This window comes from Saimiri boliviensis, chromosome 10, assembly GCF_048565385.1.
Source record: "Saimiri boliviensis isolate mSaiBol1 chromosome 10, mSaiBol1.pri, whole genome shotgun sequence".
In the NCBI taxonomy this organism is placed as follows: Eukaryota; Metazoa; Chordata; class Mammalia; order Primates; family Cebidae; genus Saimiri; species Saimiri boliviensis.
In genome coordinates this window covers 122,728,181-122,740,599 of record NC_133458.1, presented here as the reverse complement: position 1 = coordinate 122,740,599, position 12,419 = coordinate 122,728,181, and the positions used below count along the sequence as shown (strand labels likewise).

The 12,419-nt window shown below is 46.3% G+C and overlaps 1 long non-coding RNA gene across 4 annotated transcripts in view; it reads right to left on the bottom strand.

Moving 5' to 3' along the window:
- Window positions 1-11,081, bottom strand: part of LOC120363017 (uncharacterized) — a 267,844-nt gene extending 256,763 nt beyond the window's left edge. For 2 of the 4 annotated variants that reach the window (XR_012512243.1, XR_012512241.1), the window contains exons 1-4: window positions 9,012-9,089; window positions 7,931-8,069; window positions 3,237-3,336; window positions 2,602-2,797 (exon numbers count right to left, since the gene is read on the bottom strand). This is a non-coding gene — a long non-coding RNA (uncharacterized LOC120363017). Of the gene's footprint in view, window positions 1-2,601; window positions 2,798-3,236; window positions 3,337-6,676; window positions 6,803-7,930; window positions 8,070-9,011; window positions 9,090-10,817 lie in introns of those variants that run through there. The other 2 variants (XR_012512242.1, XR_012512244.1) reach the window with 2 other exon arrangements.
- Between the last annotated feature and the right edge of the window lie 1,338 nt (window positions 11,082-12,419).

Below are 12,419 nucleotides of genomic sequence, written 5' to 3'. Positions count from 1 at the left end.
CTTCACTGGGTGAGGGAGGCATCATCAGAAGGCAGCTGCCTGGAGAAGGATTTTTATTTTTTGAGATGGAGTCTTGCTCTTACCAGGCTGGAGTGTAGTGATGCAATCTCAGCTCACTGCAACCTCCGCCTCCTGTGTTCAAGCGGTTCTCCTGCCTGAGATTCTGGAGTAGCTGAGATGATAGGTGCCTGCCACCATGCTTAGCTAATCTTTGTAGTTTTTAATAGAAATAGCATTTTGCCATGTTGGCCAGGCTGCTTTTGAACTCCTGATCTCAGGTCATCCACCTGCCTCCACCTCCCAAAGTGCTGGGATTACAGGTGTGAGCCACCATGCCTGAAGGAGGCCACACAGGAGGCTGGAGAAACAGTCCAAGTGACAGATGGACATTGGGACAGCTGGGCATAGAGAGGAAATAAACTCCTTCCCTTCATGCCCCTTGCCTCCCTCCCTCTCTCCCGCCTTTCTTTCCTTTCTTTCCTACTCCTTTCTTCTGCTCTCCCACCCTTTCTTTCTTCCTTTTTTTCCTTTCCTCCCTCCCCCCTCTCTTCCTTCTCTCCCTCATTCCTTCTCTTCCTCCTTCAACTCTTTCCTTCCCTCCATCTGTCCTCCCCTTTCCTATGTGTCCTTGCCTCTCTCCTCTTCACTCCTCCCCTCCTCTCCTTTATCCCCTCCCTCCTTTCTTCCCTTCATCTCTCCCTCCCTTCTCTCCACCCTCCTATCTTCTGTAGTTCTCAAACACTGATCCAGCACTTTCTGCATGCGGAGCACTAACTAGACACTGAGTCTGCCACAGGGAGTGGCCCGTGCTGCTGTGGAGCTTCCAGTCTAAGGAGAGCGAGGCCATCGGCCCCTGCCAGGAGCCTCCTGCAGGGCCCTTTAGGAAGTGCGAAGTGCTGGGGAAAAGCAAAAACAAACCCAGGACAGGCCAAGGAAGGGAGCTGCTGGGAGGAGAGGGATGGGCGGGCCATGTCCTTGCTGGATGGTGGTGAGGGAGGCAGCCCTGACTGCAGGGGGTGCTAGAAGGGACAATGGTCTTCTGGAAGGAGGGTGGTCCAGGTGGAGGGAACAGCTAAAGCAGATGCCTGGAGGGATGTGTGAACATCAGGCAGGTGTGAGGATGGGGAAGAATGGTAGGTGGAAAACGGAGGGAGACTGGTGGAAGGTGAGGCTGGAGGCAATGAGGCAGCCCAGGGTGAGCCTGGTGGGCCACTCTGGGGCCTTTGGCTCAGATCAAGAAAAATGGGGCCGCTGTGGGTCTGAGCAGAGGAGGGTGCAATGGATTCAGCTCACACAGGTCTCCTGTGGCTGGAAGGGCAGAGAGGCTGGGACAGAAGTAGGGAGTGAGCCAGGGCCTTGCTTCTGGATGCATTTTCAAGGTGATGCCAAGCAAATCTTCTGACTAACGGAGTGCAGGAGAAAAAAGACATTGATCTGACCCAGGGCCCGGGGCCTGAACACTAGAGAGAGGAGTCCCCATCCATTGCGATGGGGAAGGAGCGGGGCAGATCTGCACAATGGGCAACTCACAGAGACAAGAACAAAGACAGACCCACCGGCTCCCACTCAGCTCTCCCCTCCCCATCGCCCATGCCAGGGCCTGTGTCTCCCTCCCTACTGCCTGCCTGGTCCATCCCTTTCCCAAAAGCCAAACCTAACAGCGATTCCTCTTCTTGGTGATGAAGAAATTCAGAAGGAGGAGGCTCAGGAAGACAGCGATGGCAGTGAGGGAGGAGGGCACAGAGGGCACAGAATGTCAGGAGATCCCAAGGAGCCCAGCTGCCAGAGGTGTGTGAACCACAGCAACTGCATCTTGAATAGGAGATGGGTAAAAGGAGGCTGAGACCTACTGGGCTGCGTTCCCAGGCAGTGAAGGCATTCTAAGTCACAGGATGACATAGGAGGTCAGCACAAGATACAGGTCACAGAGACATTGTCGATAAAACAGGCTGCAGTAAAGAAGCCAATCCAAAACCCATCAAAACCATGATGGCCAGGAGAGTGACCTCTGGTCGTCCTCACTGCCACATTGCCACCAGTGCCTTGACAGTTTATAAATGCCATGGCGACATCAGAAAGTTGCCCTGTATGATCTAAAAAAGGGGAGTCATGAATAATCTACCCCCCCTATTCAGCATGTCATGAAGAAATAACCCTAAAGATGGGCACCAGTGCCCTCTGGGCTGCTCTATGGAGTAACCATTCTATCTTTACTTTCCTAAAAAACTTGCTTGTCTAGGAAAGCATAAACTTGCTCTGTGGCTCACACCTGTAACCCCAGAACTTTGGGAGGCTGAGGGAGGCGGATCACCTGAGGTCAAGAGTTTGAGAGCAGCCTGGCCAACATGGTGAAACCCCATCTCTACTAAAAATATAAAAATTAGCCAGATGTGGTGGCAAGCACCTGTGATCCCAGCTACTTAGGAGACTGAAGCAGAAAAATCACTTGAACCCCAGAGGAGTAGGTTGTAGTGAGCCAAGATCACACCACTGCCCTCTATCTAGCCTGGGCAACAGAGTGAGACTCCATCTGAAAAACAAACAAACAAAAAAAACCACCAACCAAACAAAAAAAAATGTGTTTTCACTTTATGTACTCACCCCGAGTTGTTTCTTGCACGAGATTCAAGAACCCTCCCTTGGGGTCTGGATCGGGTCCCCTTTCCTGTAACACAGCTGCAGATCCTGCAGGGGGTCAGACTTGGGTCCTAAGATGCAGTCGGGGAATGTCATAATGGCAGCCACCAGGTCTCAGGGATCTGGGCTCATGGGGGTCTTCTGGGTCAGGAGGCACCTGCTGAATATGGGGTTCTTCAATGTCAGGGAGGGGAATGGTCCACTTACACGATGGGGAGAGGGTTATATTCAAGACAGAACATGCACGCACATGGCCGACTATGAGATGTTCCTGGCCACAACAGTGAAATTGGGACCTCTGGAATCAGGACCAGGTTCAAATCCTGACTCTGACGCTTGTGAGTGTGGCAATGGGGCAAGCCACCTCCCTAATGTGCAATTCTCTTGTCTGCACAATGGGAACAGAGTTGTCTTTATTTTGCATGTTTGCTTATTACATTTAATTATTTCCCTAATCTTCATTTTACCCTCATGAGGGTTGTCAGACTTAGCAAAGCATCATGCAGATGCACAGTTACCTTCGAAGACAAAGAGTAAATAAGGTTTTAGTTTAAGTGTCGTGCATTATTTGAGACATACACGAAGAGTCCAAAACTCACACTTCACTGGATGTCCTGTGTTTTCTCTGGCAACCCAGCTCCCCACCGACGTGGTGCTTTTGGGATAGTTATCTCCCGCTCTCAGCTTTGGTTTCTATATCTGGAAAATGTGGAAGTGGGAGGTAGAATAAATGATTTTTAAGTTGCTGTGACTTTGAGAGTCCTTCACATGTTACTTGAACCCATTCTCTTGCCAAGCCCAAGCCCCACCCCAACTCCAGTCTGCATGCCTCAGTTTCCCCTCTCAGTCCTTAGGAATACTGTTTTTTTTTTTTAAACTGGAGTCTCGCTTTGTTACCCAGGCTAAAGGGCAGTGTCACGATCTTGGCTCACTGCAACCTCTGCTTCCCAACCAATGCTGTCTCAGCCTCCCGAGTAGCTGGGATTATAGGCGTGAATCATTATGCCTGGCTAATTTTTATATTTTTAGTATAAAAATTAGGGTTTCACCATATAGGGTTTCACCATGTTGCCAGGCTGGTCTCGAACTACTGGCCTCAAGTGAACTACCCGTCTCAGCCTCCCTAAGTACTGGGATTACAGGTTTGACCCACCCCACCCAGCTCAAAGACAATGGAACACTACTTTCTAATCTTGAGTCAGTTTCACTTATGCAGCAATGGCGCCAGCTGGTGGCTCCATGGAGAAGTGCCCTGAGGGTAAACTGCCCACAGCAGGGATCGGAAAAACACTCAAAGGAATCTGACAGAAGATTAGCATCTCTGGGAGAAAAAATGGTTCAATAAACTGTAGCAACCCCAGTATCCACACCTCCTTCACCAGGATCTCATGGTGATGTTAGGAGCTGTCTACCAAGAGGCAGGAAAAATGCACAGGGAAAGTGACACAGTGCATTATCTGCAGGTATCTTGGTCTTCTCTGATTTTTTTTTTTTTTTTTTTTTTTTTTTTTTGAGGTGGAGTCTTGCAATGTCCCTCAGGCTGGAGTGCAGTGGTGTAATCTCATCTAACTGCAACTTACACCTCCCGGGTTCAACTGATTCTCCTGCCTCAGCCTCCTTAGTAGCTGGGATTACAGGGGCCTGCCACACCATGCCTGGCTAATTTTTGTATTTTCAGTAGAGATGAGGTTTTGCCATGTTGTCCAGGCTGGTCTTGAACTCCTGACATCAAGTGATCCACCTGCCTCAGACTCCTAAAGATTGTACCACTGCACTCCAGCCTGGGTGATGTAGCCAGACTCTGTCTCAAGAAAATAAAACATTTTTTACTATTTTTAGAAAGAGTGTCTTGCTCTGTCTCAGAGCTGGAATTCAGTGGCGTGATCACAGTTCTCTGAAACCTTGAACTGCTGGGCTCAAGGGATCCTCCTGCCTCAGCCTGCCAAGTAGTTAGTACTATAGGTGCACACTATAACCAACATGCCCAGTTAATATAAAAATTTTTTTTTGTAAAGATAGGATCTCTCTGGTTGGTATGTTACTCAGACTAGCCTTGATCTCCTGGCATCCAGTGATCCTCCCACCTCAGCCTCCATATGCCATTATACCTTAAAGGTACCTAGCCAGGGCTTAGTACTTAAATGTACTTAGTATTTAAATGTACTTAGCCAGAATCACCTATACCTGTGATCCCAGTACTTTGGGAAGCCGAGGTAGGATGATCACCTGAGGCCAGGGGCTTGAGAGCACCTGCCCAACGTACTGAAACCACATCTCTACTAAAAATACAAAAAAATTATCTGGGTGTGGTAGTGCCTGTAATCCCAGCTACTAGGGAGGCTGAGGCACATGAATTGCTTGAACGTTGGAGGTGGAGGTTGCAGTGAGCTGAGATCACACCATTGCATCAGCCTGGCCAACAGAGGGAGACTCTGTCTCAAACAAACAAACATCTAGCCAGGGCTCTGGAAACCATGGCATATAGTATCTACACAGGAGACAGAGATCCCACCATCTGTTTTTTGTTGTTGTTGTTGTTGTTTTTTGTTTTGTTTTGTTTTTTTTGAGACGGAGTTTCGCTCTTGTTACACAGGCTGGAGTGCAATGGCGCTGTCTCGGCTCACCGCAACCTCCGCCTCCTGGGTTCAGGCAATTCTCCTGCCTCAGCCTCCTCAGTAGCTGGGATTACAGGCATGTGCCACCATGCCCAGCTAATTTTTTGTATTTTTAGTAGAGACAGGGTTTCACCATGTTGACCAGGATGGTCTCGATCTCTCGACCTCGTGATCCACCCGCCTCGGCCTCCCAAAGTGCTGGGATTACAGGCTTGAGCCACTGCGCCCGGCTCACCATCTGTTTTTATACAGCTCATGAGCTGCCCAAGAATGTTTATTGGTTTTATATTTTTAAATACTTGAAAAAAATCAGACTGGGCACAGTGGCTCACACCTGCAATCCCAGCACTTTGGGAGGCTGAAGTGGGAGGATCACCTGAGATCAGGAGTTGGAGACCAGCCTGGCTAACATGGTGAAACCCCATCTCTACTAAAATACAAAGATTAGCCAGGCCTGGTGGCACACACCTGTAATCCCAGACTATAGTGCAGTGGTTCAGTCTTGGCTCACTGCAATCTCTGCCTCCTGGGTTCAAGTAGTTCTCCTGCCTCAGCCTCCCAAGTAGCTAGGACTACAGGTGTGTACCACCATGCCCACCTTTTTTTTTTGTATTATTAGTAGAGATGGAGTTTCACCATGTTGGGGAGGATGGTCTCGATCTCCTGACCTCATGATCTGCCCACCACAGCCTCCCAAAGTGATGGGATTACAGGCATGAGCCCCAGCATTTTTTTTTTTTTTTTTTTTTTTTAAGAGAGGGTCTCGCTCTGTGGAGGTGCAGGCTGTGCTGAGTTCTGACTGTACTACTGCACCCAGGCTGGAGTGCAGAAGTGACATAACGGCTCACTGCAGCCTCCACTTTCCCTGGATTCAAACGATCCTCCCCCTTCAGCCTCGTGAGTAGCTGGCTACAAGAACATGCCAACATGCCTGGCTAATTTTTTTGTGTTTTTTTTGTAGAGACTGGGTCCCTCTATGTTATGCACGCTGGTCTCAAACACCTGGCTTCAAGCAGTCCCCCTGCCTTAGCTTCCCAAAGTCCTGAAGTCTGGATATTACAGCGGTGAGCCACTGTACTCAGTCTGTATTATCCTTACAAATGAATATTTTTTTTTCTTTTTTGAAGACAGGCTCTCAGTCTGTCATCCAGGCTCACTGCATCCAGGTGCAATTGTGGCTGACTGCAGCCTCCAACTCTCAGGCTCAAGCAGTCCTCCTGCTTCAGCTTCCCAGTAGCTGGGACCACAGGTGCACCACCATGTAAGACTAACTTATTTTTTGTAGAGATGGGCTTTCACCCTCCTGCCTGGGCTGATCTCAAACAGCTGGACTCAAATGATCCTCCTGCCTCAGCCTCCCAAAGTGCTGGGATTACAGATGAGAGCTGCCAAACCCAACCTGTTTTATTGCTTATAGTAGTTACCTGTATTAGAAGACATTCCAAGCCGGGCGCAGTGGCTCAAGCCTGTAATCCCAGCACTTTGGGAGGCTGAGGCGGGTGGATCACGAGGTCAAGAGATCGAGACCATTCTGGTCAGCATGGTGAAACCCCGTCTCTACTAAAAAATACAAAAAATTAGCTGTGCATGGTGGCACGTGCCTGTAATCCCAGCTACTCAGGAGGCTGAGGCAGGAGAATTGCCTGAACCCAGGAGGCAGAGGTTGCGGTGAGCTGAGATCGCGCCATTGCACTCCAGCCTGGGTAAACAAGAGTGAAAACTCTGTCTCAAAAAAAAAAAAAAAAAAAAAAAAAAAAAAAAAAAAAAAAAAAAAAAAAGAAGACATTCCATTGTGTTCAAGCCCCTGGCTGACCAAAAACTCCACGGCCATCACTCTGAGCCTGCTTATAGAGAAGACTAGTAGGGGTTGCATTGCCTTTTCTTTTTTCTTTTGAGATGGAGTCTTCTCTGGTCCCAGGCTTAAGTGCAGTGGCGTGATCTAATCTCACTGCTAGCTCCACCTTCGGGGTTCAAGTGATTCTCCTGCCTCGGTCTCCCAGTTAGCTGGGATTGCAGGCACATGCAACCATGCCCGGTTCATTTTTGTATTTTTAGTAGAGCCAAGGTTTTTGCCATGTTAGCCAGGCTGATCTTGAACTCCTGACCTCAAGTGATGTGCCCACCTCAGCCTCCCAAAGTGCTGGGATTACAGGCATGCACCCCCATGCGTGGCAGAAGGATCGGGTTTTCTCATTTTAATTTTTAGATGGAGTCTCACTCTGTCACCCAGGCTGGAGTACAATGGTGTGGTCTCGGCTCACTGCAACCTCCACCTCCCAGGATTCTCAGGCCTCAGCCTCTTGAGTAGCTGGGACTACAGGCATGTGCCACCACACCTGGCTAATTTCTGTATTTTTAGTAGAGATGGGGTTTCTATGTTGGCCGTGATGGCCTCGAACTCCTGACCTCTGGTGATCTTCTCACCTCCACCTTCTAAAGTGCTGAGATTACAGGTGTAAACCACCGTGCTGAGCCATGGGTTTTCTTGAACCAAGGCATATTCCTTGTCATGTTTAACAAAATTGTGCCCCAGCCTTGTACTTTCCTTGATTCATCCTCCTTTGAATAGCGAACCTCTCAAAAGCTGTAAGGAACATGGAAGAGCCACTAGCCAGGTGGGCTGGGGTCCCAAGCAGTTGCCACCGCCTTTCCCAGGATGTACACGGGGTCTCATGTACCTGTCCTGTTATCTCCTAGGTCAGCTCGTCGACACCGTCTGGGTGAAAAAAGGAGACCAGACCTTGTTTTCTTCCATGTTCAAAGCCAGTATCACCATCCACAACATTGCTGTCAGTGCGTGCCTGACCCACCAGTAGCCTGGAAATATTTAGACCTGGTTTATTAACCACACACCTGCCAGACCCAACCCAGCCAAAACACTAAATTGACCGAACGCAGTGACCCACACCTGTAATCCCATCACTTTGGGAGGCCGAGGCCGGTGGATCTCCTGAGGTCAGGAGTTTGAGACCAGCCTGGCCAACATGGTGAAATCACATCTCTACTGAAAATATAAAAAGGAGCCAGGTGTGGGGGTGCACACCTGTAATCCCAGCTACTTGGGAGGCTGAGGTGGGAGAATCACTTGAACACAGGAGGTGGAGTTGCAGTGAGCTGAGACTGAACCACCGCACTCCAGCCCGGGCAAAGCATGACACTCCATCTCAAAAAACAACAGTAACGAGGCTGGGCCCGGTGGCTCACGCCTGTAACCCCAGCACTTTGGGAAGCCAAGGCGGGTGGATCACGAGGTCAAGAGATTGAGACCATCCTGGTCAACATGGTGAAACCCCGTCTCTACTAAAAAATATTTAAAAAAATAGCTGGGCATGGTGGCACATGCCTGTAATCCCAGCTACTCAGGAGGCTGAGGCAGGACAATTGCCTGAACCCAGGAGGCGGACGTTGCGGTGAGCCGAGATCGTGCCATTGCACTACAGCCTGGGTAACAAGAGCGAAACTCCGTCTAAAAAAAAAGACGGCGACAACAACAACAACAACAACAACAGTAACAACAACAAAAACACAAACTCAAACTCCAGCCCTTTTTTTTTTTTTTTTTTTTAAGAGATAGATAGGGACTTCCTGTGTTGTTCAGGCTACAGTGCAGTGGTATAATCATAGCCCACTGCAGCCTCTTACTCCCAGGATCAAGCAGTCCTCCCACCTTAGCCTCCTGAGTAGCTGGGATTACAGGTGAATGCTACCATGCCCAACTAATATTTGTGTGTGTGTGTGTGTGTGGAGATGGGGTCTCACCATGTTGGCCAGGCTGGCCTCAAACTCTGAGCTTCAAGTGATCCTCCCATCTCAGCCTTCCAAAGTCCTGGGATTACAGGTATGAGCGTCTGCTCCTGGCCAAAACCTAATTACACATTCGTGAATGACAGAGAGCATGAGCTTCTGTGTCCTTTAACAATGAAATGCAAAACCCATCGGTATGCTGCATCCAGACCCATCTCACATGCAGGGATACACAAAGACTCAACATAAATGGATGGAGAAAGATTTACCAACCAACTTGAGAGCAAAAATAAGTTAATTAATAAAAAGCAGGAGTTGCAATTCTCGCCTCTGATACAATAAACTTTAAAGCAACAAAGATCAAAAGAGGCAAAGAAGGACATTACATAATGGTCAAAGGATCAATGCAACGAGAAGAGCTAACGATCCTAAATATATACGCACCCAATACAGGAACACCCAGATTACGTAAGACTTATAAAGAGACAGACTCCCACACAATAATAGGGGGAGACTTCAACATCAATATTAGACAGATCAACGAGACAGAAAATTAACAAGGATATCCAGGACTTGAACTCACATCCGGACCAAGTAAACTTAATAAACATTTATAGAACTCTCCATTTTAAATACACAAAATATACACTCTTATCAGTACCACATCATACCTACTTACAGGTTTAAATGAATTATGGGTTGGCTGCTTGTTTGTTACTTTCTTTCCTCATTTTTTCCCTGTCTCCATTATTAAGCAAAACTACTGGCATAAAAGACGTTTTCAATACCCGTTTTTAGACTGCATTCTAGCCTGGGCAATAAAGCAACACTCCCGTTCATTCTCCCTCTTCCTCTTTCTTCCTCTCCTTCATTCTTTTTAATTAATCTTTTTTCTTTCTTTCTTTCCTTTTTTTTTCCTTAAAAACAACAATGGCCGGACACGGTGGCTCAAGCCTGTAATCCCAGCACTTTGGGAGGCAGAGGCGGGTGGATCACGAGGTCAAGAGATCGAGACCATCCTGGTCAACATGGTGAAATCCCGTCTCTACTAAAAATACAAAAAATTAGCTGGGCATGGTGGCGCGTGCCTGTAATCCCAGCTACTGAGGAGGCTGAGGCAGCAGAATTGCCTGAACCCAGGAGGCGGAGGTTGCGGTGAGCCGAGATCGTGCCATTGCTCTCCAGCCTGGGTAACAAGAGCGAAACTCAGTCTCAAAAACAACAACAACAACAACAACAACAACAACAACAACAACAATGAAACGGATTATTCGTTGGATATAACTTTGCTGGGGATGCTGTAACAAAGTGCCACAAACTAAGTGGCTTAGAATAAGACAAATTTGTTGTCTCAGGCCAGATGCCGTGGCTCATGTCTGTAATCCCTGTACTTTGGGAGCATTAGTGAGAGGATAACTTCAGGTCAGGAGTTCAATACCAGCCAGGCCAACAGGATGAAACCCCACCTGTACTAAAAACAATACAGCCGGGAGTGGTGGCTCACACCTGTAATCCTAGAACTTTGGGAGGCTGAGGTTGGCAGATCAAGAGGTCAGGAGATTGAGACCAGCATAGCCAACATGGTGAAACCCCATCTCTACTAAAAATATAAAAATAAGCTGGCTGTGGGGGTGCAAGCCTGCAATCCTAGCTACTCAGGAGGCTGAGGCAGGAGAACTGCTTGAACCCAGAGGTGGAGGTTGCAGTGAGCTGAGATTGCACCACTGCACTCCAGACTGGAGGAAAGAGCAAGAATCCATCTCGGGGAAAAAAAAAAAACAAACAAACAAAAAAAAAACAGCCAGGTATGGTTGCATGTACCTGTGTTCCCAAGCTACTCAGGAGGCTGAGGTCGGAGGATTGCTTGAGTCAGGGAGGATGAGGCTGCAGTGAGTTGAGATCACACCACTTCACTCCAGCCTGGGTGACAGAACAAGACCGTGTCTCAAGGAAAAAATATTTTATTCTTTCTTTTTCTTTCACAGGCAACAAATTTTTCATTTAGTAAGGACAACAGTTAAACCTCCAAGCTGTGTTATTTTCAAAAATACAAATACAACCCTTAGCTGTATCTCGGAAAATAATACAAAAACAACCCAAAGCTGCGTTATTTTCAAAAATACAAATACAACCCTTAGCTGTATCTCGGAATATAATACAAATACACCACCAAGCTGCGTTATTTTCAAAAATACAAATACAACCCTTAGATGTATCTCGGAAAATAATACAAATACACCCCCAAGCTGCGTTATTTTCAAAAATAGAAATACAACCCTTAGACGTATATTGCAAAATAATACAAATACACCCCCAAGCTGTGTTATTTTCAAAAATACAAATACAACGCTTAGCTCTATCTTGGAAAATAATACAAATACACCCCCAAGGTGTGTTATTTTCAAATACACAAATAAAAACTTCAGCTCTGTCTTGGAAAATAATACAAATACAACACCAAGCTGGGTTAGTTTCAAAAATAGAAATACAACCCTTAGCCGTATCTTTAAAAATAATACAGATACTCCCCCCAAGCTGTGTTATTGTCAAAAATACAAATGAAACCCTTAACTGTATCTGGGAAATTATACAAATCTACGCCCAAGCTGTGTTATTTTCAAAAATACAAACACAACCCTTAGCTGTATCTTGGAAAATAATACCAATACACCCCCAAGCTATGTTATTTTCAAAAATACAAATAGAACCCTTAGCTCTATCTTGGAAAATAATACAAATACACCCCCAAGCTGTGTTATTTTCAAAAATACAAACACATCCCTTAGCTGTATCTTGGAAAATAATACAAATACAAACCCAAGCTCTGATATTTTCAAAAAGACAAATACAACTCTTAGACGTATCTTGGAAAATAATACAGATACATCCCCAAGCTGTGTTATTTTCAAAAAGACAAATACAACCCTTAGCTGTATTTGGAAAATAACATAAATACACACCCAAGCTGTGTTATTTTCAAAAAGACAAATACAACCCTTTGCTTTATCTTTGAAAATAATACAAATACACTCCCAAACTGTGTTATTTTCAAAAAGACAAATTCAACCCTTAGCTGTATCTTTGAAAATAATACAAACACAATCTCAAGCTGTGTTATTGTCAAAAATACAAATACGACCCTTAGCTGTATCTTTGAAAATAATATATATACACGCCCAAGCTGCGTTATTGTGAAAAATACAAATAAAACAGGTAGCTGAATTTTTGAAAATAATACAAATACACCCTCAAGCTGTGTTATTGTCAAAAATACAAATACAGTTCTGAGTTGTGTCTTGGAAAATAATACAAATACACAACCAAGCTGTGTTATCTTCAAAAAGGCAAATACAACCCTTAGCTGTATGTTGGAAAATAATACAAATACACCCCAAAGCTGTGTTATTTTCAAAAATACAAATA